Genomic DNA, 27,895 nt, shown 5'->3' on the forward strand with positions numbered 1-27,895 from the left:
GACTCTAGAAGAGGAATAGAATGTTTTGTTTCATCACATCTTATTTGGGTGGAAGATGACAAAGAGAGTTTCAGATGTTTTGTAAGAGGTGCCTACAAGATGTTCAATAGGCAGCTGAAGATGCAGGTTAGGTTCTCAAAGCATATATAGAGAAAAACCCAGGGAATTGTCAACAGATAATAAAAAAGCCACAATACAGGCCAGTGCTGGGGCATAGTTGGTAAAGCTACCGCCTGCAGTGCTGGCATTCCATATGGGTACTGGTTCAAGTTCCCACTGCTCCTCTTCTGATCCAGCTCTCTGATATGGCCTGGGAGTGCAGTAGAGGATGGCCCAAGTCCTTAGGCCTCTACACCCACGTAGGAGACTCAGGAGAAATTCCAGGCTCCTGGCTTTGGGTTGGTGCAGCTCCAGCCATTGTGGCTATTTGGGTAGTGAACTAGTGAATGGAAGACCTCTCTCTCTCTCTCTCTCTCTCTCTCTCTCTCGGCCTCTGCTTCTGCCTCTCTGTAATTATGCTTTTCAAATAAGTAAGTAAATCTTTTTTTTAAAAAAAGACGGAAGATTAGAAAAATATGTCTTATGAGAGGCACAACATAGAATTCAATAACCCATACAGAGGGAGTGGTTTCATACTATTTGGACAAACATTTTTAATCCTGTGGGTTTGTTGTCTTTAACATCCAAGTCTCTCTCCTACCCTCCCCCTCAAAAGGCAAAGCAAACAAAACCAAAAACCCAATACTACATTCTCTTCTACTACTGTCTTTGAAACAAGATTATCTTGCCTAGTCCTTTCAGCATCAAGCCAGATAAGGGTTTCCCTGCAAGGGAAGGAGGCCGGTGTGGAAATTGAATTACAGTGCTACAAAAAAAGTCAATGTATTTCTACCTCCCATTATGGGCAACATTGTTTCATCCAAGTTGTGATGGATACGCTGATAATAGAGTCACCCTCTGAAGCCGACTTCAACAGTATTGTGCAACTCATTTGCTGTTCTAATCCAAACTTCTGTTTTCTTTGAATCCTGGATTGTTGAAAAAGGAGCTTTTCCATTTTTTGCTTTTGCAAGAAAAATGGTGGGATGCAGAAGAACTCTGAGATTAAGGGTTTGCTTTCTATGCCAGCTCTGCAACTTTCCTCAGAGTAAATTTCAGTTCCTGTTTCAGAAATGGGTAACAATTGTATGAGGGAGCTTTGAGATTTGTGCCAGGTGGGAGGTGGGACCTGATGGCAGGCATTGACTGCCTGCCCAACATCCATGCTGTCTTCCTTTCCAAAAGAGCCCCAGTTTGATTCAGAATTTCAATATATCTCTTAGGTTGGATCATTTGGAATTGCCTCTGTTGGTTAAAAACATTCAAATATTTCAAGTGGCTTATATTCTAAATACTCTAAAACCAACAAGTCCCCTCTCCCCCACCTTGCATTTTTTTTTTTTTACGATTATTTATTTGAAAGGAAAAGTTGGAGGCAGAGACAGCGAGAGAAGTCTTCCATGCACTGGTTCACTCCCCAGATGGCCACAATAGCCAGAGCTGCACTGATCTGAAGCCAGGAGCCAGGAACTTCTTCTGGGTCTCCCACGGGGTGCAGGGGCCCAAGCACCTGGGCCATCTCTTACTGCTTTCCCAGGCCATAGCAGAGAGCTGGATCAGAAGTAGAGCAGCTGGGACTTGAACCGGTGCCCATATAGGATGCTGGCACTGTAAGAAGAGCTTTTCCTGCTGTGCCACAGTGCCACCGGCCCTCCCCCTTGCCTTTCTTAAAGTTAAGAACTAGCTGGAGTTCTTCTGGTGTCTACCAAAGCAGGCATGTGAGGAGGTTCCTTTTTCTAAATAAAAAGGGAAAATGCATTGTATCTCACAGGAATACAGACATGATGTCTGGCAGAACAACTGATATATTGCAGCAGCCAGAATGAAAGGTGTATGCTGGGGATGGAACAGAAGCTGGGAAAAGTTCATTGATACTAAACCGATTACTGGTTTAAGTACAGGTTAGTTGGGTTTTCTGCTGCCTGTAGATTATAAAAACCTATATGACTCTGTACTCATCAACTGTTAATTTCTCCTCACCTTCCCTCTTGATCCTCATTCTATCCTTTCATAATTCCAAGGTTACTGGGGTCCAAGATAGGGATTTCTTTCAACTTGGGATCATTTCTTTTTTTTTCCAAAAGAAACCTTTCATTTAATGAGTACAAATTTTGTAAGTACAACTTTAGAAATACAGCTATTCTTCCCAGCATACCTCCCTCTCCATTCCCAGTCCCAATCTCCATTAAGATTCATTTTCAATTAACTTTATACACAAAAGACCAACTCTATACTAAGTAAAGATTTCAACAATTTGCACACACACACACAAAATATAAAAACTGAGAACAAGTTTTACAGTTAATTTTCATAATACAACTCATTGAAGACAGAGGTCCTGCATGGGGAGTAAGTGCACAGTGACTCCTTCTTTAATTTTACAATTAACACTCTTATATATGATGTCAGTGATTACCCGAGGCTCTTGACATGAGCTGCCAAGGCTATGGAAGCCTTTTGAGTCTACAATCTCCATCAATATTTAGACAAGACCATAAGCAAAGCGGAAGTTCTCTCCTCCCTTCAGAGAAAAGTACATCCTTCTTTGATAGCCCCTTCTTTCCACGGGGGTGTCTCTCACAGAGATCCTTCATGTAGGATTTTTTTTTGCTACAGTGTCTTGGCTTCCCATGCCTGAAGTGCTCTCATAGGCTTTTCAGCCAGACCAGAATGCCTTAAGGGCTGATTCTGAGGTCAGAGTGCTATTTAGTGCGATTGTCATTCTGTGAGTCTGCTGTGTGGACTGCTTCCCATGTTGGAACATTCTTTCATTTTTAATTCTATTGTTATTACCATACATTTGATTTTATTTATATAATCCCTTTAACACTTAATCCTATCTATATGTTAGATCATTTCTTCAGTGGTGCAAAGTTCTAGGCATTATTCTTAGCTCTTTTGTAAGTAAAGTCTTACTTAATTTTGACAACAAGCCTATAGGAAAATAATATCAATCAATATCCACATTTTATACAGAAAAAAATGAAGAGAGGCTAAGCAACTTATTTAAACTGGACAACTTCTAACAGGCTGAAAATAGACAGAAATTCATCAGTTCAAGCTGCTTGCCTTCATCTTCTGTGCTGTGACCAGTCCTGCTGCAAGCTTCCCTCCCTGCAGTGTTGTTCATTTCATTTGTCTCTCTTCTGTCTTCCTCTGCAACAGAGCTGACAAAGATAAAAAGTTCTGTATTTTCTCCCTTTAGTACAAAGCCACCTATGGTTATTGAACACTTGAAATATGGCTAATGCAACTAAGGAATGAGATCTCACGTTTTATTTAATGTAACTAAGTTGCTAGCCACTTGTAGCAAGTGACTGCCATCCTGAAAAGTGGAATTTTAGGAGAATACAGCCAGATGGTGCCCTGGACAGGCCAGGCTAGTCCTGTCCCTTGAGTGCATTGGTCCCAGGAACTCTGCACTTGGCAGTCATGACGTTTTCCAGGGCTGGTGGTTGTCTTCCATGATGTTTGCCTAGGGAACTGACAAAGGTATCATTCCTTTCAGTGGCATCCATAATCTTCTTCAGACTCAGTGCTAAAAAGGACAACATCTGGCTTCAGCGTGACTCTTGCAGCAGAGGTAAAATAACAAGAGTTGCTGTGAAATGATAGTAATTTTGTGACAGTTTTGTGAGTTACAAAAAGGTCATGATCTTGTCATGTCTTGAGGTGACTGACTTATATAGGAAATTCGAATATTGAAAAGGCACAGCGACTTGAGACAACAACCAAAAGAAGGTCATAAAACTCCTTCATATTTTTATATTTCAACACTGAAATATCATCTATAATTTTCCTGCTTCTGGGCTGGGTATTAATCGTGCCTTTGTTTCACAGTTAAGTTCTCAGTGGTTTCTGACATTTCCAGTTAGGTCTGTGTATCAGAAATCAATTGATCTACTCTGGAATTTCTTATGAAGTGAAGGAGCACAGGGAAGGAATCAGGAAACTTGGCTTTTCATTTAACTTCTCTCAGCTTGGTTTATAGGGTATAAAAGTCAGGGCAATGCCAACTCCCACCTTTGCAAGCCTGAATTTGAAGGGGATGGTGCTTACTGACACAGGGCAACATGGTGCTCTGGGTAAGCTGTGGGATATTGAGTGATTCCAGAAACGGTTACAGTTATTCAAACAAATCAGCTAAGGTGAGGAGAAGAAGGACGATCATGTGAGCTCTTACGGATGTAACTTGGTGGATTTAGAAACACACAACTAAGCCACAAGAGCACTAGCACAGCTGTAGAAGTCCACACATGTGGATTTCGGAGATATCGGCCCAGCTGTCTTTGACAAGGGGTATAGTGTCAAATAGGAGTTTGAAGATTGGAAACAAATGATCATACTGGACAAAATGTGGAAGAGGAGAGGGAAGGACACTGGGAAGGGGGAAGAAAAGAGGAAAAGAGGTCACATAAGAAAAATCTAAGAAAAGAGAATGCTACTTGATCTTTTCTTCCAAGAAGTATCTTCTCCACAGTCTCGACCTGCACACATTCGGGCTACAGGCTTCACCCATCTGGATCACTGCCATTCAGTCCCATCTGGTGCCCTTGCTTTCTGTCCTGCTGCTTGCCATAGATGCTGCATTTGTAGTCAAACGGATTTTTGTAAAACACAAACATGGGGACCATGGCACCCTCTTGCTGAAACCACTTCCTCTACTCTCCTATTGCTTCTCAGAATAAAGCCTAGATTGTTCCAGGATAGTTTTCCAAGATCATCATGATCCCACTGTTTTGTATTCCCATGACAGTTTTTGGCAAATGTATTCTTTACAAGTAGTAAACATTTTCTGATCTGCAGGCCAAATGGCCTGTATGGCAATGACTCAACTGTGCCATCAGGGCAAGAAAGCAGCTATCGACAATATGTGAACGAATGGGTATGGCTGTGCTCCAATAAAGCTTTACTTTCAAAAACAGGCAGCCCTCCTGCGGGCCTCAGTTAACTGCTGCCCAGTGTTGCCTCCCTCACCAACCCCTTAACCCTATGCACTCAGCCATGGAACTACTTGTAATTCCATAACTGTGCTCTGCTCCCAGTCAGCATTGTGTTTTGCACAAACTGTTCTCTCAATCTAGGTCACTTTCTTCCCAGCTCTTTGTCTAGTTAACCTCCACTAATCCTGTGGTTCCATTTCAGTGTCTCTGAACAACCTCTCCCTGCCTTTTTTTTTTTTTAAGAGTTATTTTATTTATTTGAAAGACAGAGTTACAGAGAGAGGTAGAGACACAGAGAGAGGTCTTCCATCTGCTGGTTCACTCTCCAATTGGCTCCAATGGACGCAGCTGTGCCGATCCGAAACCAGGAGCCAGGAGCTTCCTCCGGGTCTCCCACGTGGGTGCAGGGGCCCAAACACCTGGGCCATCTTCCACTGTAATCCCAGGCCACAGCAGAGAGCTGGATGTGAAGAGGAGCAGCCAGGTATAGAACCAGAGCCCACATGGGATGATGGCACTTCAAGCCAGGGCTTTAACGTGCTGTGCCACAGCACCGGCCCCCTCTCCCTGCCTTTATATTCCCACTTATCACACTATAATATAATTTACCCATTGGTACATGTCTCTCATACCACATTATATCAAAGACTATTGAGGGAGAGGAATTGCAAGTTACCCACTTTTGTAATAACTGCGTGTCCCTGGAAAGGAAAGGACACTAAAATTCATTTATCATTGTAAGACTTTTATATCCAAGGTATCCCTTTCTCTACTACCTAGCTACAGAATGAATGATGGCATTCTCTTGGTAGGTCAATTGTGTGTGATGTGTTAGTTCAGTTTGGAAGAATATAGGCCATATTTTCAAGAATTCCAGTTCCCAGTGGTAAGGTGTCTGTTAGGAAGCCCTAGAAAAGATAAACTGAACTTAATTTGGAGCACATTGCAGGAGAAAAATAAAGCAGCAGCAGTTACAGCGTCATCGTGGCATCTCACAAAAGCCCAAGGTCATTTAGAGGTTTTCTGAGGGATATGTGTAATGAATTTAGCAGATGGGCCTAAGATTTGGACTGGAAAACAAATAACAGTAACACTGTGACAAGGAAAGGACTTATCTGCCATGTCTTTTTCATTAGGGACAGAGAAACAGTTTTAACTGTTAGAGCTGAGAGCCACAGAATTGTCATGTAAATAGTATGTATCAAAGGTATAAAGGTATAAGAATGCAAAAAAAAAAAAAATCCTGACACACAAAACAGGGCTTCAGCAGGGTGTTATGTGGAAAGATAAATAATTGCCTCCTTGAATGAAAAAAAAAATCATCCAAGAGATTACCCTGAGAAAAATAGGTTCAACTCATGTTTGTTGGGTGTGTACCCGGTGCTATGCACGGTGCCTTGCTACTGATAATCCTCCCAGAAATGCCTAAAGCGTGTGAAAACTTATGGGTGATAAAAGTAAGGCACGAGGGGCCTGAGAAACCTCTCTTGGCAAGGAGGAACTGCATACACAAATTGTAATACCTGTTTAAAAAGTTTTCTCTTAAAATGATTAAAAGTTTTTAAAAGGTTTTAGTATGAAAGGAAATGAACATCTGTTTCCTCACATTTTATTCAAGTTGAATGCCTTTTGCAATGCTGACTACATCAGTTGTTTTAGTATTTCTAAATCTGTATAGTGTCCTGTGCACAACTAGCCAGAAACATGGTTGATCTGAACCATTTTGATAAGCAAGATAACTTTGAAATCTCTGCCCATTTTCTGAGCAGTGTCCATCTTCTCTTACAATTAAATGAATGCTGCACAAAAAGGAAGGGAGAAAAGGGGGGAAGGGAGGAAGGGAGGACGGAGGGAAGGAGGGGGGGAAGGAAAGAAAAAGAAAGAGGGAAAGAAAGAAAGAAAAAGAAAGAAAGAAAAGAGGGAGGGAGAGGGGGAGAGAGAGAAAGAAAAGGAAGGAAGGAAGGGGAAAAAGGAAGGAAGGAAGGGAGGAAGGGAGGATGGATCTATCTCTCAGACCACATATCTGTTCTTTCCAAAGCACTGGGAGGTGCAGAATCACCAGTGTTTAGTGCTCAGGAAAGAGAAATGCAATGAACTAAGGTAGTAATGCTGCCCAACTGAATGGAGAGCATCTATTTGGTGTTTTGTTTTTGTTTTTGTTTTTGTTTTTGTTTTTAAATTTGACAGGTAGAGTTTTAGTGAGAGAGAGTGACAGAGAGAAAGGTCTTCCTTCCGTTGGTTTACTCCCTAAATGGCTGCTACAGCTGGCTCTGCGCTGATCCGAAGCCAGGAGCCAAGTGCTTCCTCCTGGTCTCCCATGAGGGTGCAGGGCCCAAGGACTAGGGCCGTCCTCCACTGCCTTCCCAGGCCACAGCAGAGAGCTGGACTGGAAGAGGAGCAACCGGGTCTAGAACCTGGTGCCCATATGGGATGCTGGCGCTGCAGGCGGAGGATTAACCAAGTGAGCCACTGCGCTGGCCCCCTATTTGGAGTTTTAAAAGAAAGAGAAGGTAGGAGACGGGAGGCTCATGTCAGGCACCTGTATTATTTTGTTCACTGGCATTCAGACCCCTTCTTGACAGCATTCCAGTTTCCTTTTGGAGAATCACCCACTCCACGTTATATCATCTTGTGGGGGTAGTGAATACCAAAGTATCTCCATTCCTTTTCTGTGTGGAAGCTTGTGGGAGCCCCACAGGCTATTTCTACCAGATTCCTTCTCAGACACAGACATTTCTACCACTTCTGGGCAGAAAAACCCTTTTAACACCCAGGACTCATGCTTCCTTATCCTGTCTCAGTGACTTGTAGGGAAAGAGAAGCAATAGTTTCCCTCAGTAACTTATCAAATATTAAGTTTTTCAATTATATAGCCAGCATGAAATCAATCTTGCTGATGGACATTTGTACGTTAATATGCAATGAGAATCCATCCTTCATCCCCTTTTGTGATCGTCACTGAGGTTATAGGATGCTAGTGTGAAGAGGGTGCCTCAGACACGAACAAAAAGCAGAAATTTCCAAGTGTGTATTTCAGTAGCACCCTGATAAACTTTCTAAATTTCAAAGGGAAAATGGAGATTATTCATTTACCTAGGATAGGACACTTGGGTTATTCTGTTTGCAGTGAATTTGGTATTTAAAATCTTTCTAAACATACAAGTTCCCCATGCAAAGTTTAAGGACTCAACAAGGGCGTTTAACCAGCTCCTTTAACTGCAGCTCAGAGCGATTGTAGCTGATGGAGTGTTACCCGGCTTGTGTGTTGTATGGTTTGGAATTTAGCCCTGGTCCCCTGCTCCTAATTAGCTCTCTTTCCATTACATGATCTTCCTGCTCAGATGAAGATTTCCTGCCCCAATGCAGCTTTATTATTCCTGCTCCCTTAGGATAAATCTCCACAAAGCAAATTTCTGGGTAAAATCAGCCTTGCCCTCAAAGTGTGGTCTGAGAACCCACAGCACCAGTATCACCCGGGAATCTGTTAGAAATGCAGGTTCTCAGGCCCTCCCCAACCTGTATCACCTTCATGAGCTCCCCTCGTGATAGTGGGTGTGAATCTGCAGATGGAGATGATGGATACAGACAGCTAGCTGGTATATATATATATATATATATATATATATATGAAGAGATTGATTGTAAAGGGTTGGCATACCAAATCATGAAGATAGGAATCCCAAGACCTGCAGTCAGTAGCTGGACACCCAGCAGGACCAATGGTAAAATTGCAGTCTGAGCTTGAAGGCCTAAGAACCAGGAGATTTGAAGGTCTAAGCTCCAGTCTGAGTCCGAAGCAAGAGAAGACTGCTGTCCCCAGCTCAGAGACAGGCAGAGAGGGAATTCTGTTCAGGCCATCAAGAGACAAATGAGGCCCACCCATGTTGGAGCCAACAGTCTGCTCTTCTCAGTCTATTCATTCAGATGCTCATCTCATCAAGAAATTCCTTTACAGACTCACCTGAAATAACAACCAAATATCTGGACACCCCATGGCCCAATCTAGTTGACACATAAAATGAAATCAAGTTCATCTACACATACTAATTTGAGACGTTTTGACCTGTCGTCTTGCTAATTTCAGGTCATGACACCACCCCCACTGAATTTGGTGTAAAAAGGCTATTGGCCAGCGCCAGGACTCACTAGGCTAATCCTCCGCCTGCGGCGCCGGCACTCCGGGTTCTAGTCCCGGTCGGGGCGCCCGATTCTGTCCCGGTTGCTCCTCTTCCACTCCAGCTCTCTACTGTGGCTTGAGAGTGCAGTGGAGGATGGCCCAGGTGCTTGGGCCCTGCACCCGCATGGGAGACCAGGAGGAAGCACCTGGCTCCTGGCTTCCAATCGGCGCAGTGCGCCGGCCGGCCATAGCAGCCACTTGGGGGGTGAACCAATGGAAAAAGGCAGACCTTTCTCTCTGTCTGCCAAAAAAAAAAAAAAAAAAAAAAAAAAAGGTTGTTAAGGAGAAGGAATATCTGGTACCATCTTGTTCTCAGAACAGAAGGTTGATGCTGGACATTGTTTTCTTGTAGAGTAAAATATTTCCAACTTGCTTCATTTTGGTTGTCCTCATTAATCAGAGCTCCCTAAGAACCTATGTTTCTTCCACCTCAATGCCTAAAAGCTACTAATAGAAAATAGGAAGTGAAATTGACAAGGATAAAGGGGATAAGAGATAGGGGTGGGGCAGGGGAAGTTGAACTACGCAAAGTGAAATTATTTGGAAATGACAAACAAAACAAAACAATATGAATCCTGGAGTCTGGGAGTGGAGAAAGGAAGTTTTATGTAATTTGAGCCAGCTGATGTCATCATACGCAGTTTTCTGACTTCTCTGATGGACTCAGGGGTGCAGAGGAAGGGAGAATGTGGGGGTGGGGAGGATCCAGACATTCTCTTTTGCATAAGGCACTGTCTTATGTGTGCAGGATGAGGTCAGTGGGAACAAAGGGACGTGTCTGAGCTGCAGTCAGGCCATTTCCCTGCAGAGATGGTTTTGCAGTCCCAGAGAGAGGCCCACTGTGAGTTTAAACCTCTGTCATGCCTCCAGGCCTTCCCCTCCCTCCGCCAGTGGTTCTGTTGCCTCCCAGGTCCACCCACAGCCATGATGATGCCTCCCAGGCTTCCAGCTCTTCTGTGTTCAGGAATGGGAGGGTCGGGGCCACTGACACACACCAGTATCCTGCAGCCTATTATTTCCTGCCTGTCGTGGCTCTCTTCCAAGCCCCAACATGACAGGTGGATGAAGTTCACAAGAAAGCTCAGAATGGGCCAGTTTTCCAGGAATGCTGCTGCTAACTAGATTCACAAACTAAGCCAACTCCCCACCACCCTAGGCTGAATGGGGAGGCAGCTGAATGGGGCTGAGCTGGGTTTTTATTTTTTTTTCCTTCTGTCTCCAGTCTGGATCCTGCGATTGTTTCAGCTGGTGTCAGCAACTCCCTCCTCCTGGCCTCATGATTCCAAGTGCTTCCAAGACCCGTGTAAGGAACAAAGGCCCTTAACTCATGCCTCCATTTCCAATGCAGGGACCCTCAACTGGGGACTAGAAGGGAAGAAGATCTGTGCCATCAAGGAGCATGGAGGGTGAGGAGTATGAGGGTCTTAGCATGCTTTAGCAAGCAAGATCTCATGGCGAAAGGAGGAGCTGGGGAAAAGCAAAAGAGATCACGATTTTGATGGGCAGTTCAGAGGGTTTAGTGAAGCAGGTGCAATTGAGAGAGAAATTACTGTATTTGCACAGGGTTTGGAGATTGTAAAAGTGCTTGATCTTCCAATATACTGAGGATACTTTTTTTCTCCAAAGCAAAATTATGAGTTAATAAGATAAATAATCATACGTCTATTTCTTGTTCCTTGTCTCAGGCTGAGCGGTTCAAAACAAATTCCAAGTCATTATATATGATCCATTCGACAGAACACCTAATCTCTGCCTTCCACTGTACTGACGGGTAAATATTAAGTCGCTCCCCTCAGGGAGTCATAGGCAAACACGAGACACAGATATGCATGCAAGTGGAAAGATTGCATTATATGGCTCACATTACACAGAGGTATGTGCAAATTCTATGACAATCCAGGGGGAAGAAACACAGAAAAGAAGATATCAATGCTGGGGGAGTGAGAGTTGTACCCTTTCCAACTCTGGGTAAGCAAAGCCGAAAGGGGATAGGCCTGGCCCACTGCATTTAAGGCAGAGCAGTAAGCCTACTAATGGAGATGGCAGTCAGAAGGGTGACTTCACTTGATCACAACCTGTGGGCCAGGATCAACTTGTATTTTATCATGGGAATGGATTCTACCTTCCTGGGAAAAGGGTGGAGGATCCCAAGAGTGAGGTTCTTTTCAATGCAAAGTTTCAATCCAAAAGCCAAAAGTAGCACTCACGGGGAGGACAGGACAATCTTGGAATAGAAGAGCCAGGTTCTCTGGAGGGGGGAGACTAACTTCTCCTGTGAAGGCTTTAAATTATTCTTATCGCTTACTCTATTCTATAAAAGGCAGCCAGAATTAAGTTTGAGATTCATTTCTCCTTTGTAATTCCCTTGCTACTATCACAATTATAAATTATAAAGCCTTCTTGAAATGGTGCTATAGGACTTAGAGCCTTCTGTTTCCCTCTTTCTTGATCCTTGTACAATGATAAGATTATTTAAGAACAGTAGTCCAGGCATTCTTGGTGGGGGAAAACCTGAGACCAAAGAGCTTTGCCGAAAGGATACCAGGGGAAGAACATGTTTAAAGAGAGTTGGATATTTGCATACAGGAGGAATGGCAAGGGAAAAAGAAAGAAAAGGAAAAATTCCCATAACCCTGCTACCTCAAAGAACTTCTGCTTTATTCAAGAACATATAGCGTGCATACATGACTCAGTTTTTCCAGCTGAAATCATGATTTGCCCATCCTGTCCCAAAGTGCTTTTTCTATTATACTCCTGTCTTTGGGAATGTCACCACTATCCATCCGGTTTCCAAATGAGGAACTAGGATGTCATGTTTGATTCTGTCTTCTATCTCATCCTCAACAAATAATCAGTCTCAAAGCCATTTTGGTTCTACCCCTCCTCCTGAAGATGTCTAAAATGTTCATTTGATACTGCTACAAAAACACTGGAGAAGACACAGAATGGAGAAACCAAAGGGTTAGGATCTGAACAAGTTTTAATGACTACTGAGGGAGAAGTTTCAATCATCAGATTATAAGGATGTAAGAGTGTAGGTGGGGGCCGGCACTGTGGCATGGCAGGTAAAGACACTGCCTGCAGTGCCAGCATCCCAAATGGGCACCAGTTTGAGTCCTGGCTGTTCTACTTCTGATCCAGCTCTCTGCTATGGCCTCTGCCTCTGCCTCTCTGTAACTCTGCCTTTCTTTATTTGAAAGGCAGAGTTACACAGAAAGAGAAGGAGAGGCAGAGAGAGGTCTTCCATCCATTGGCTCACTCCCCAGGTGGCCGCAATGGCCCAAGCTGCACTGATCCGAAGCCAGGAGCCAAGAGCTTCTTCCAGGTCTCCCACGCAGGTGCAGGGGCCCAAGGACTTGGGCCACTTTCTACTGCTTTCCCAGGCCATAGCAGAGAGCTGGATAGGAAGAGGAGCAGCCAGGACTAGAACCAGCACCCATATGGGAGGCCAGCGCTTCAGGCCAGGGCTTTAACCCACTGCACCACAGCACTGGCCCCAATAAATAAATCTTAAAAAAAAAAAAAAAAAAAGTGTAGATGATGATGAGGAAGAGGAGGAAGCTTTCGTGCCTGGTAAATATTTTGGAGTAATGCTGTTTAATGTGCTCAATTTTTTTCTAAAGTCCAAATTATACTTCCTTTAGTGATTGAAATGAATATGTACTCTCCCCATTTCATCACTTTATTTTAATGACTTAGCATTCCTTTTCTTCAATATGCTTTCTGGAGAATTATGTGTAAAAAAATCACAAAAATAATAATTTGTGGAAATATTATGCTTTCTCATTTTAAGTCTGATTGGTGAAATTCCACCATCTATGAGTAATTAAGTAGAAGGTCAGGAATCTCCTGTATTCTTAGATGGTAAATAACTTTTTACTCCACCCCATGCCTGCTTTTTCTCATGATACTAGCCTTCATGTTTTTCCAAGTTGTTTCTGGTTGTCCAAATTACTTTATATCAACTAAGAGAATTTCCTTCTTATCTGTGTGTTCTTGGTTTCTCCTGGAGTTTTCTTTTAAAATTATCTTTTCCAACCCTTTGTCAGTTTATAACCAGTGGGGATTGTGGTACAGTGGGTTAAGCCACGGCTTGGGACACCTATAATCCATATCAGAATGCCTGGTTTTAAGTCCCACCTCTGCTTTTGATCCAGCTTCCTGCTAGTGTACTGGGGAGGCAGCAGAACATGGTCTAAGTGTTTGGGTTCCTGCCACCCATGTTGTAGACCTGGACCTGGTTCTTGACTTCAGCCTGGCCCAGCCATGACTGTTGTAGGCATTTGAGGAGTGAATCAACAGATGAAAGATATCTCTCTCTCTCTCTCTCTCTCTCTCTATGTCTTTCAAATACAAAAAAGTAAATAGATAAGTATAAGTATAAAAAAGAGGATTTTAAAGCTTTGTAAAGTGTCTACCAGGGTATTTAGATGTGAGCATTGAGTACACCATACAATGTTAGCCTAATTTTAGAGAAAAAGTCAATGTTGAGGCCCCAATTCCTCAGCTATAAAATAGGGGGAAATTATATCATGTTGCTACAGGGTTCATGTGGGGCCTAAGAAAATGCAAGTTTGTGAAAGCGCCTGGATCATGGAGGACATTTAATTAAATTCAGTTTATTCAGACACCCTTCCTAAAGTCCCTATTCTTCCTTGATCTACAGAGTTTCAATTTCCTGTCAGCCATTCTGTACAGAACACTGTCTAGTACTTCAAACTCAATTTACTCAGAGAGAAGTCACCATATTCCAACAAAACCATCCTTCACATTTTTGCTAATAATAACATCAGTCTTTCGTCACATTGTTTATGCATCCTTTGTATGAACTTCCAATGATACCTGGCAGCAGCCATGAAATACCTTCAGGTATCCCCAGGTGGGAGAATAAGCACTTGTGTCAAACAAGAAATGACAAGTACAGAGAACAACAATAGGCTTGGTGAAATTCCCTGGAGATTTTCTAGGCTTGACTTCACCCCACCATTTATCCTTTTTCTCATTTGCAGATTCTGGTTCCCAACTAATACTCCGTTTGCTTTTATTCTTGATATTTGAGACTTGGACTACAGACATTTCACGGATCTCTGGAAATGTAGCTATTGCAAATACTCATCAACTGATCTTTTCTGCAGAATCTTCCTGTCTAATCCAGCATTTATGAAGGGACTGCCCTAATTATCCAAATTTCTTTAATAATATTACTCCTCTATAACTAAACCTCAGTTTTGTCCCAGGGCCTGTAGTCTAAATATTAAAATTATTTTGCCTGGAAATTCTATGAGCAACTCTGCAGGTGGATTTCAACTTGTTTTTCTAGACTTACCCCTGCCTATTATCATTGACATATTCTTTGCTCTAAAGTCCATCTTATTTACTTACTAAGTGTAGTGTACTTTTGTTTTGGCTCTCCCCCCCCCCCAAATTTTACTTTACCTTCTTATTTTGAGAGAGAGTCCTCCCATTGTATTATTCTTGGTGAGAGATATTGTCAGATGCCTCATTACTCTTCTCTGTTTCCAAAGCTGCCTTCTAGGACTATGAAAAATGAGTGAAATGAGTGAATAACACAAAGGCAGAGGAGCAGTTGGAATTCACTTACAGCTGTTGGGGTGGGGTTGGCTGAGTCCTCTGGCAAGTTGCAGAAGCAAGTAGATTGATTTTACTAAAAGTCTGTTGTGTTTCTTGCTACAGGGCTCTTGTGAATACCTTTGCCTCCTAGTTTTTTGCTAAGCCTGGTTCTGCAACTTTCTGATGGCTCTGTAAAGCATTGATATTATTACAATAATTTCCATTGTTATTCTTCCGGACCTATGCTCTTTCTCTTGCTTTCACTCCTAAGAATTCTAACCTATGTATCCCCAACACGTCTTGTTTCTATCATCGTTTTTGCTCTGCTGATTGTACATCAAGAATGCCTCCCTCCAGGAGTCACTGTGCACTTACTCCTCATGTAGGATCTCTGTCCTTAATGCGCTGTACATTGAGATTTAATGCTATAACTAGTACTCAAACAGTATTTTTCACTTTGTGTTTCTATGTGGGTGCAAACTGTTGAAATTTTTACTTAATATATACTAAACTGATCTTCTGTATATAAGAGAAATGAAAATTAATCTTGGTGTGCATGGAAGAGGAGAGGGAGCAGGAAAGGGGAGGGTTGCGGGTGGAAGGGAAGTTATAGGGGGAAAAGCCATTGTAATCCATAAGCTGTACTTCGGAAATTTATAATCATTAAATAAAAGTTAAAAAAAAGAGTGCCTCCCTCATTTATCTCTGGTTTTCTATATCTATCTCCAATGTCACCTTTCTTGATTACCCTAATATTTCCTGAGTTCACCTTATGACCTGGGTCATAAGCTAGGAGTGCATACACAAACATATACACACACACACAGACAAAGACACAGCCTCTTCACCCTATGGAAATGTCATGCTTAGTGAAAGTCAAACATGTAAAGAGCAATTGCTTTTCTTAAAGTTAAGAGCCAGAACGCAGGTATCCGTTTATTGCCACACGGAGTCAAGTCCTTACTGACGACATGCTCCCATAGAAAGGGAGCGTGTTAGGTATGGAAGTGGAGGAGGGGCGGTGCAGGCAGGGAAGCACAGCAGTGACAAGGAGGTGTGAGAGAAAAAAGAAACACTGAGGAATGAAAGTCCAGTGTTGTCTACTGCACAGGATGGGAGGGCAAGGAAAGTCGGGAGAAGATGAAGCTGGAGAAGTGGGACCCTAGCGGACATGTTCAGTGATGTGGGCCCCATCTTCCCAGGCTACAGTCATCAAACCTCTTTGTGCATCCTATCAATAAGAGTTTTCCAGGTGTTCCTCAAATATATGTGCACTTATAAATTTTTATAGCACTGTGATAGATCCATATATATATATAAGCTAATATTTGATATTTAAGAGCAACAGGAGCAATAGGGAAAATGCAACTGTATACTTCCCACACTGCAAGGATTGTCTTATTTAACCTCAACCTGATGTCATTAGAAGGTTGAATGGAGAGCAATGGCATATTTGCTTTTTATGTTGGAGAATTCTACTGGCAACAAGGAGGAAAGACTGGAACAGAATCTTTGAGCTTCAATGTGGGTAAAATTCACCTGTATTGCTTTAAAAATAAGGAACTATGTCCTTATGGAATTAATGGAACTGAAAAGTGATCATCAATATTGGCTTCTACAAAAAAGACCATCAATCAGTGCCCCCAGAGGGAAGTCCTCAATATTTCATTCGTTGTTTAAAGTATTCTTGCCAGGCCGGCGCCGCGGCTCACTAGGCTAATCCTCCGCCTAGCGGTGCCGGCACACCGGGTTCTAGTCCCGGTCGGGGCGCCGGATTCTGTCCCGGTTGCCCCTCTTCCAGGCCAGCCCTCTGCTGTGGCCAGGGAGTGCAATGGAGGATGGCCCAAGTGCTTGGGCCCTGCACCCCATGGGAGACCAGGAAAAGCACCTGGCTCCTGGCTCCTGCCATCGGATCAGCGCGGTGCGCCGGCCGCAGCACGCCAGCCGTGGCGGCCATTGGAGGGTGAACCAACGGCAAAGGAAGACCTTTCTCTCTTTCTCTCTCTCTCACTGTCCACTCTGCCTGTCAAAAAAAAAAAAAAAAAAAAAAAAGTATTCTTGCCAAAAGCACTAAGCCTGAATCTCATCAAAGCTTCACAGTTAATGGATAATAAACAAATATTGGCTATTATATAATTACCAATAAATAAATAATAGAAAATATGTGATAAATCACCAAGTGTATTATATAAAAAATACAGAAGTCTAAGGGACATGTTAAATAATACCACAAAAATATAAACTGTGGGTAATTCTACAGCACAAACAACATAGTTTCTTCAGCAACTGGAAAGAAAGGGAGGAAAATGAGTGATACAGGGGAAATAAAAGACAAAATAGTAAATTGCCATGTACAGAAGTTCTTTAGTTTTTGATTCAAAAACTTATAAGACAATGTAGGAACTCTGACTAGGTATTTGATATAATGTTAAGTTTTAAAGTTTTAATACATGATATTGATATGTAAGGTATATGATAGAGGTATTCAGATTTTTTAGAGGTTTATTATTTAGTGATATACACTGAAATAGTCATAAAATGATATCTGGTATTTGCTACCAAAACATCAGAGGTGAGGATATTAATGAAATGAGATTGGCCATGAGTTTATAATTATTGAAAATGAATGATAGATATATGGTAATTAATTATATTTTTGAAATATAATTTATGCTTAAATTTATTCTAATAATAGATATCTTAAATTAAGATTTCTGGATTTTACCCTATAGAGATTTTGGCACTATAGATCAAAAGAGAAACTCAGAAATCTAAATTTTTTTGAGTATGTGTTTATTTGAAAGAATGGCAGAGAGAGACAGAGGCACACACACACACACACACACATGAGAGGGAGAGAGAGAGACACAGAGAGCACTTCCATCTGCTGGTTCACTCCACAAATGGCCACAATAGGCTGAGCTGGGCCAGGCTGAAGCCAGGAGCTGGGGATTCCATCCAAACTTGACCCATCTTCCACTGCCTTCCCAGACACATTAGCAGGAAGGTGAACTGGAAGCAGAGCAGCAAGGCCTGGAACTGGCACTCCCATATGGGATGTTGGCATGGCAATTGGTGGCTTAACTGACTGTGCCACAACACTGGCCCCAGAAACCTAAATTTTCTACAAGTGCCCTGGTGGATTTGGAACCACACAGCTTGAGAAAATCAAAACAGACAGCACAGTACCTTGAATGAAGTAGGTACTCATGATAAGAATCTGTCAATTTTGGAGTTTATTTACAAATAATTGTCCCAAATCTGTATATAAAAATAAGTCAGGGTATCATTACTAGCACTATTTCCTGGCTTGGGCCATTTTTCTTCTATTAAATGTTTTAAGAGTCCACGAATACTTCGCTCACGAACCAGGGCTAATTCCCTGATTAGATAATCATCCCTGTGAATGCATTTTTTATGATCACAATGGCAGAAGTGATGTTGCCAGGTCTTTCAGGAAGGGAGAGACTCCCAGTTGTGACCCATTAAATCGGTATCAACTCTCACTCCACCCCTTCCAGGAGGAAAGGCTCTTATAATCCTGGGAAGGGGAAGGAGCAGAGAGGTGACCCATCCATCCCCATGCTGTCAGGTCACATCAGAAGGCATGCACTTGCCAACCCCTTTGTCTCCCCATCTTGGCTTTTCAACTGGAAACTGCCCTTTTGGCCCCGAAACTGGGATATGTAAGCAAGACAGGGCTGGCTGTGTTAGGAGGCAAACAAACTGAAAATCAGAAGGTCCCTCCATAGCTCCTAAGAATATGGGTCCCTGTCCAGGCATTAACCTGCAGGTGGCCCTCCCAGGGAGGTGAACACAAAACACTGTTGTTGACTGAGCCTCCCTGGGATTGCAAATACGCTTCCATCTAAGCACAGCTCTGCTGTGCTGCCAGTGACAGGAAAGCAGTCTTCCACAAGAATCTCCGAGTTGTTATAAGAGATTCCAGGCTTCAAGCTTACCTTCTGGGATCAAGATGCTTCCGAGTAGGTAGAAGCGGTGGTGGCATTCCAGCCCCCACCGCTGTGAACTGTACGGACCTGCAGCTCTCCTGTTTCCAGGGAAACTTCATAACCCCACTGAGAAGGGAATGGGACCAGCCACAGCAGCTACAGGTGGGAACTGTTCGTAGCCCAATGCTATAGACAAAGGCTTGAAGTTGAAGATCTCAGTGACTTGTCCAAGGTCACTCAGCTCAGAGTCAGAGCTAGGATCCAGGCAATCTTGCTCTAGATTTGGGGCATTTACCCACTCGGAGTGAGTAAATGGGAATATGCCTTGATGCAGTCAACTTACCTTTTGGGTTCTTTTCTCCTTTTCCCTAAAGATCACCTACCTATGCTCCCACCAGCGTGGGCAGCGCCATGCCCTGAATATGTCCTCCTTGTTCTCGATACTTCCCTTTCCTTTAGTTTTTCTTGCTTTTTAAAGGAACTTGCTGCTCTTTCACCTCAACGTCAGCCTCTGAAATCCAACCTCAATCTCAAGGCTCCTTTCAAATGCCATTCCCCCGGCTCCATTCCCCCAGCTCATACCTGTAAGAGACATTTTCCAACTTCTCACTGTGTCACATTATGCTGAAAACATTTTTTTGAACACTCGCATTGGCTTCCTTTATCTTTTACTGTCGCTTCATTGTCTTAAGGCACCTGTAATATTGCTAACTCCATGAGCCCAGGGTCCATTTATTGTGAAACTTTTTCTTAGCATTTACAATAGTGCTTTGTATATAGCAGGAGCTTAAAATGTCTATTGTTTGCAATCCTGAGACATATATAGCTCAGTTTGCTCTTATCAAAATGTAATTCAGTGTTCTGGGGAGGTTAGATGCTACAGAGAAGAAATCCTGTGATGCAGCCTATACAATTAAAACAAACAACCAAAAATCCTTGACATTCTAGTTTACAGCTTTGCCAAATCTGTATTAGGACGTACTGAACACGATGAAAATGAACTGGCACTGAGTTTTGAGCATCTTGCTCTTGTTCCCACTTTTACGTAGATGCCAAAGTGTGGACTCACAGACGGATCTTTAGAGCTGCCTGGGGAAGTCAGCGTATCTGGTTGTGCTCTCTCAATCTTCCTTGGCCTTTTGTGATTCCGGCCTGGATTGGGTGTGTGGGGAGGGAAAGGGCAACCCTCTAGGGAGATAAATAATACAGTCTGAAGGATGAAGATCAAAGAGCAGCCTTGGCTGCAGACTGCGTAGTAACCGGCACAGGCTCTCTGATCTCCACACTCCTCCGTACCCCCTGGAATCTCACGTTGCATTTTGCAGCCTCTCACAGAGTCAGCACCCTTCTCAGTTACAGCGTCTGCACTGCACCCTTGTTTCTCGGAAGCTCCGCCTCCTGCCAGTCTACTGTCTGCTGTTTATCTGGGTAGAGCCCGCTATCTAACCATCGGAAAACACCTCCAAGAAATGTTTGTGCAAAACAGATATGAAGCCAATTCTTAGTTAGTATGAAAACTCAGAGAACATTTGTTCAGACTTCTCTTAAAATCTCTCTCTGAAATGAATGATTCCAATTGGTCTTCTAGGATATTTAACTTCACTTAACGAACTCTAGCCAAATGAAAAAAATCCCATAAACATTTGCTTTTTAAACCATCTATTACTTGTTGTCTGGGATTTACTCCAAAATGAAGCAGTGTTAAGTAGGAGTTGGGGCAGGGCCCAAATGGACGAGCATGGTCGTTAGTTGATGAATGTTGAAGTTAGTAATGATCACCTACCTGGAGAGTCATGACATCATTCTCTTATTGAGGTAAATATTTTTTTAAAGATTCATTTATTTATTTGAAAGTCAGAATTACACAGAGAGAGGAGAGGCACAGAGAGAGAGAGAGAGAGAGAGGTCTTCCATCCTTTGGTTCACTCCCCAATTGGCCACAATGGCCGGAGCTGCGCCAATCCGAAGCCAGGAGCCAGGAGCTTTTTCTGGGTCTCCCACGTGGGTGCAGGGACCCAAGGACTTGGGCCATCTTCTACTGCTTTCCCAGGCCATAGCAGAGAGCTGGATCAGAAGCAGAGCAGCTGGGTCTTGAACCAGCACCCATATAGGATGGGGGCACTTCAGGTTAGGGTGTTAACCTGCTGTGCCACAGCACCGGCCCCCTGAGGTAAATATTTTGAAATCATCCCCAATACATTTGTTTTCCATTTAAAAAAATCATTCGTGTTCCCAAATTCTGCTTTTAAACAGATTCATGATTCATCTTTCTGTTTTAGAATAAGGGTACAGCTTAGTTGGGTCTCAGCACTCTTGCTGCAGCCCCCACTCCACCTTCCTATTATCCCAAGTAGTATTGTTGTTTTTCCTTGACCAAGCTTGGGCAAGCAGGAATATAGTCAACAATTAAGTCAACAGTTATTTCCTTTTGACTCTCAAATACCAACCATAGAGTAGCCCAAGGATCCTGGGCATTGCCAGACCGAATGTTCAGAATCCTTTCCTAATCATGAAATATGCTCTGGGAGCTGGAGTTCCAAGCTTTTCACTAGGGCTTCAAATACCACCCCTGGGCTGCAAATAGAAACTAGGATGGTAGCACATCTGTGAAAGCTGCTGTGTTTGTTCTTTTTCTGTATACTTCTTCCTGCACCCCTCTTATCTTTTTCCTTCTATTGGAAAAGTGTCTACCTGTTGGTGAAGAATTATCCATTTGGGCTTATAGGAACTCTCTGGTATTAACCATATCCCAGCGTAAACCAATTTGTTTGGCTACACTGAATGATGCAGTAAATCAATGCACCTGAGAAGGGTGCTGACTCTGTGAGAGGCTGCAAAATCGTCCTCTTTTTGGAGACTTAAACAATATTGTTGCTCTGGGGAAAAAAAAAAAAGCTCAAAACACAAAGTAAGGCCTTGAATGAAAGAAAAGGTTATAGGCAAGTTGGGCTTCACAGGTGTTTTGGCACCAGCCAATCAAACAGGAAGGCATTTCTTAAATCAGGGGAGCCAGACGGACTTGCTATTTGATCCACAGCAGAGCCTGTTGCACAAGTCAAGTCCAAAATATTCTGCTCAGTGGGCAATTCTCTGCCACACCAGCCACTGGCAGGTGTCCCAGGAAAGCTGCATAGGAACCTTCTCCTGAGGTGTTGCCTTCCTCTAAAGCTTGTCTGATTCCAGGAGGCCATAGAGACCCCTGAACAAGCAAGAGAGGAGAAGGAAAGGAAAGGAACAGTTCAACTGGTTGAACCTTGGGCGGTGGAGGAAGATGGGCCAAAGTGTCTGGATTTATAATTGTCAGTTGGAACTCTTATTTTCCACAGGAAAGGCATTTCTTTAATCCACCTGTTCAATTATTTATCATGCTATGTGTTTCCTCTTAATTGTCACTCGGGCAAAGACTTTATGTTGTAAGGCGACACCCTAGTATTTTTTAATGACCTTAGGCAAAGTGATTGACACTAGATCCCGGAGTCAGATGTTCCTAGTGACGCAACTTGGCCTCCCAGTGGCAGAAAAGCTTCCTGCCATGATTAAGTTAGAACTGTGAAAGTGCTAAAATGTGTTGTCAGCCTTCCTCTGATGCAAGCACTTTTATTATAGAGCCTAGTTGCAGAGGAGTGTAGCAACACAAATCCTGCCTCCAAATACCCCTTTGCTCGCTGGGCTGGCATCTCCATGCAATATGCTTTCTACATGTGCTGAACACTTATCATCAGACTCATGCCTTAGCTCTACTCCTTCCCTCTTTCATATTTGTTTTTCTGGGTTTGTAGAATAGTATGATTAAACTGATTTACAACTGGAGGGCTGCCAGCCTCTAAATGCTTGTCAACTACTCTCATCAAGCAGAACAAGAAGCGATCTGTTCTGTATTTGCAATTGAAATTGGAAAAATCATCTGTGTTTGCTTTGCTTGGTAGGAGGCTGAGATGGAGAGAAAGTGTCATACAATTTTTTTTTATAAGGCCTGTACTTCCCGATACAAAGAACTGAGAACCTGAGAGTAATGAGTATCAGATCCATTGTGACTCAACACTGGATGATCCATTTCATTTAAAACAACCTGCAGGGCTTTCTCAACTTCCCTTGCCTGAGTAATCTCCCCTGAGCTTCCTACTCTTTAGGGTTTGTAGGTAAAGGGTATTTATAGGCTGTTTCTGCCTCCTGAGTGATTAGATAGTGAATAGTCTCAGTTATTGCTGATTCATTAATTTACTGGTGTTATACCACAACTAATGCAAGAAGGCCAAAACACATAAGGCTATGGCCCAGAAACATTTGTGACTAACTTGAAAAGGATAGAGAAACCAATGGGAAGTGGGTAATACTCCCATTATGTTTACGCTCAGCATTCTTCTAGGTGTTGATTCCCAATTACTATAGCCATTTTGTCCCCACTCTACATTGACACTAGAGTTGCCCAGATCCAAATATATGTGGGTTAGTATTCAGATTGGGAAACTGCCTCTAAAGGTTTTTCTTGTTTCTGTAGAATGTTCGCCTTTGAACTGTCTTCATCAAACTCTTAATTCAATTACAAAGCATGTTTTTCACTGCTTGAATTTCCAGTTCTCAGACATGCTTGGTCAATATATTGTATATGCTCAGAAAATACTGAGGGAGATGAGTGAGTGAATGAAGAAGGTTTCAGTGTTATACGAGCTAGTTTGAGTCAACAATACCCTAACATTGTTGCATAGCAGGATCACTTATAAGGGTTTTACTTTTATTTTTTTGTTATTGCTCCAAGTACCACTTGTTATTTTCCCTAAATCTATATTCTTTGAAAGTTAATTATTTATTATACTCATTATGATTTTTATATTTTATTTTGCATATTGTATAATATTACTCATAATAATCCAAACAATGCAGAGGTCTCTAAGAAAAAATAATCTCTTTTTCCTGGAAGTAATACTCTAATGTGTAAATCCTCCTAACAGTTCATCCTGCGTCTCTATTTTTATTTTTGTTTAAAAAAAACCAAACATATATCCAATTTATTTTACAAGAATGGTATCACATGACAAATATTAGTTTAAAACTTGATTTTTCACATAATGTATTTCAGATACCCTTCCAAATCAATATCAATACATACCAGTCTGTTTCATTCACTTTACTGGTTACATAGCATCCACATGATAGATGCATTACAATATTACAATTGGTTCAGAAGTCTGTGTGTGTGTGTGTGTGTGTGTATATAGGGATTTAAATATAGGCAATGTGAAATATTCTTATAGTTATTTTACATCTATGAAAGCACTTCAAAAAGTTTGTGAAAAATGCCAATAAAATATATTTATTTGGATACAAAAAATGAAATTGATGCATAATTTTTTCTTAATATACTTTAATATACCTTTCTCCATGAACTTATCGATGACTCCTCATATATCTTTCAGATAAATTTTCAGAAGTGTAACAGTCCAAATAAAGAGCATGCACATTTAAATTTTTTGAAAATATGTCCATATGATGTGATTCCCTGCCCTTACCAACTATATATAAATAAATATATATATATATATATATATAGTTGTCAATCTTCTACTTTATTATAAATCTGCTGAGAAAAAAACTATTTGGGGTTAGTTATTTGTATTTCTTGGAACATTTTATTTGTTTATTTTCTTTTAATTTATTTATTTTCACGTCTCTCTCTCTCTCTCTCTCTCTCACACACACACACACACACACACACGGCAGGAGAAGAAAGAGAGAGCTACAAAGATCTGTTGTCCTCTGGTTCATTCCCCAAATGACTAAAACATCGGGACTGGGCCAGACCAAAATCAGGAGCCAGGTACTGAATCAGGGTCTTCTACATAGGTGTCAAGGATGCAAATAGTTGAACCATCACCTGCTCACTCCCAGGGTGTGGACTCAGAAGCATAGCTGGACCTTGGACCTGATGTAGGATGCAGGAGTACCAAGTGACATCTTAACTGCTGTGGCAAACACTGGCCCCTTTGCCTTTTTAACATGGATTCTGGATCTCCCTTCACACCCAGTGAACCAGAATTTTTTGCAGTCAGCTCCTGGGAACCCTGATCCTTATAGAGCTCCAGGGTGAGTCTGATGCAGTCATTGTCCCCAGCAGGCATTTGGAAACCACCAATAGGTCAAGATCATCTCTCAAGTTATAATGAGATGTGTGCTTCAACTATTAAACAACAAAGAAACCCAAACAACAACAGCAAAACTGAAAAGCAAAAAGAGCCAATTAGTAAAAAAAAATGTGCATTGCATAGTTGTGTTATAATATCTATATGATTTAAAACACTATACTTATCTTAATTGTTGATGCAAATCTCAAATAACCACAACTTTTATTTATTTCAAGTCGTCACGGCGGGGTATTGGGAAAAGTTTTCAATTAGCAATAATCGCGCCTTGGATAAACCTCATTGGCTACGATACTGCCACTGCGCAAAGCTACACAACTTTTATTTAAACATCTGATCAAACCAGAGTGTAGCTGTAGACATGACCAATTTCAAGACTTTTTAAAAATGTTCTTAACTGCATGATCAGGGTCATAGAACCTCAATGTAGGGCACCCTATGGGAACTACAATGCCTAAGTTAGTGAAGCATCAGCAAGATAGAATAGAAAGAAAGATTTGCAGTCAGCAGGGCTGGATCTGGGCATGAGTCTTATTTCTATTACATATGAACCACTGGATTGCAGGCAAACCATGTAACCCTCCAAGCCTCAATTTCCTCATCTAAAAATGAGGGTAATATAGAACTTCTGGAAGGAATTAGGACAGTGCATGTGGAAATTCCATGGTCACCTTGAAGCACCATGGAAGTCAGCCCTCTATCAAGTAGTTTGATAGCATGAGGGCTTTTTGAGATAGGGATATTGGGATACAGATACGCTGTCCTGAGAAAACATGGCTACCTACCTGGATTGGAAGGGAATAGATTCTTGCTAGATATGGCCAAATGCTCATTTCTGTGTCAATCCATCTTCTCTCAGTTTTTGCCACTTTCACTCATGATGTAAACTTGTTTTTGTGTTAATGGACCATTCACATTGATTTTCTTGTATGTGCATTTATGTACATGCAAACTCACTGAAAGCATATGCCAGCTATCCTTTAGAATAATCTTTGAGATATATAATAACAGTGTCTAATATATAGAGAACCAGACATTGACATAAAGACTTTGTAACTACCAACTGAATTAACAGTTACCACAATCCATTATTATTATCCCATTATTCCATTATTATTCCATTGTTCCATTATTATTCTCATTTTGTTGAGAAACTAAGGCACACAAAAACTGGCTTGTCCCGAAATACACCCTCAGAAGTGCTAAAGCTGGAGGTTCAAGTCGAGGTATTTTCAATATGGTCTCTAGGAAGACAGTATTAATATGATGATGAACAGGAAGATTTCAGCTATGGTTTTTTAAATTAAGGATATCTAAGTGTTTATAGATTGAAGCAAAGTGTGTCCTGAATGAGAACATGATTATTTGGTTCTCTGGTCATGAGTCTGAGCTCTATGGAGCTTGGGGTTATTTAACCCTTTTGCTTGGAGAGAATTTTGCGATTGATAAATCCCCTTCAAAAGTTCTGCTGTTTGCCTGTTGCCACAACCCAGGGAGATAGAGAGGTCGAAGGTTAAATGTCTGTCTGTGACCTTGCAGCATTTATTCATGGCACTCTCTTAGTGGGAATCCTGATTGCTCTTCACCTGGCTTTCTCCTCTACTTGTCCTGGTTTATCAAATCACCACCATCAAAGCTTTCTTGGATTCTCTCCTAGAGTGTTTTAAATGTGCCTGCTATACACCTCCTTCACACTGTGTCTCAATTGGCAGGCTGTGGCAGGCTCATATTGTGGATCTTGAATTTTCTTCCTAGAAAACTCAAGGTGACAGAGAATGAAAGTGCCAGCTTTGATAGTAGACTATGTGAATCAGAGCCATGTTCACCAGTAAGAGGGAATGTCTAGCTGGTTTTTGTTGTTATTGTTTTTGCTTAAAGATTTATTAATTTATTTGAGAGTCAGAGTTATAGAGAAAGAGAGAGAGAGATCCTCCATTGCTGGTTCAACCCCCCTCCCCAAGACAGACTCAACAGCCAGCTCTAGGCCAGGTCAAAGCCATGAGAGAGGAGAATCATCCTCATGGGTGGCAGAGGCCAAATGCTTGGGTCATCTTCCACTGAAGGTCCCAAGCCATTAGCAGGGAGCTGGATTGCATGTGGAGCAGTTGGGACTTGAACAAATTGGCACATGTGTGAGATGCTGGCTTCATAGGCACCAGCTTTTTTTTTTTTAAAGGCTTATTTATTTATTTGAAAGTCAGAGTTACACAGAGAGAGGAGAAGTAGAGAGAGAGAGGTCTTTCATCCAATGGTTCACTCCCCAATTGCCACAATGGCCGGAGCTGTGCCCATCTGAAGCTAGGAGCAAGGAGCTCCTTCCGGTCTCCCACGTGGGTGCAGGGGCCCAAGAACTTGGGCCATCTTCTACTGCTTTCCTAGGCCACAGCAGTGAGCTGGATCAGAAGTGGAGCAGCCAGGACTAGAACCGGCGCCCATATGGGATGCCAGCAATTCAGGCCAGGGCGTTAACTTGCTGCACCACAGCGCCGGCCCCCACAGGCAGCAGCTTTACCTGATACATCACAACACCAGCCCCATATCTTGATTTTTGTAAACTGCTACAAATATATGAAGGTCATCACAAGGAGGCCTAACCAAATGGCAGATGTGTCAGTAATAATCTGCATTTTTAGTCCCGGTTTCTCAGAACTGTTTCTGACCTCCCCTCCCTTTTAAGCTTCTGCTTAGAATATGTGTTTTCAAGAATCAAGTGTTGAAAGTTTACTCTGTACCAGGTAGCAGAGACATAGCGGATAAGTGAGTGGGTTCCAGGTTTTAAATGCAGGTCCTGCTCTTTACAGCTAGCTGTGTGATTTCTATGAGTTTGTTAGTCTATAATTCAGCTTCTATAAATTGAAGAAAATATTTGCATCTACTTCATTGGGTTGTTGTGATGGTCAAATGAGATATTCCATGTGAAACTCATAGCCTGATGTTTGGAGCATAGGGAATGCTTGGTAAATGCTCTTGTCAGGATTACGAATTAAATTCCTACTCTGTAGTCTTGTTTCCAGA

General features: G+C 42.1%; 1 protein-coding gene and 1 non-coding gene across 2 annotated transcripts in view; one reads left to right on the plus strand and one right to left on the minus strand.

The window, feature by feature from the left end:
- The window catches only part of PCTP (phosphatidylcholine transfer protein), a 225,151-nt gene that overhangs the window by 131,088 nt on the left and 66,168 nt on the right, over positions 1–27,895 (plus strand). The gene's annotated exons all lie outside the window — the stretch shown is intronic.
- On the minus strand, positions 25,053–25,192 carry LOC149121166 (U4 spliceosomal RNA). The gene has a single exon (XR_016224431.1). It is a non-coding gene; the product is annotated as a U4 spliceosomal RNA (small nuclear RNA).

Source organism: Oryctolagus cuniculus, chromosome 17 (genome assembly GCF_051225735.1).
Source record: "Oryctolagus cuniculus isolate XC-2025 breed Fujian yellow rabbit chromosome 17, ASM5122573v1, whole genome shotgun sequence".
NCBI lineage: Eukaryota > Metazoa > Chordata > Mammalia > Lagomorpha > Leporidae > Oryctolagus > Oryctolagus cuniculus.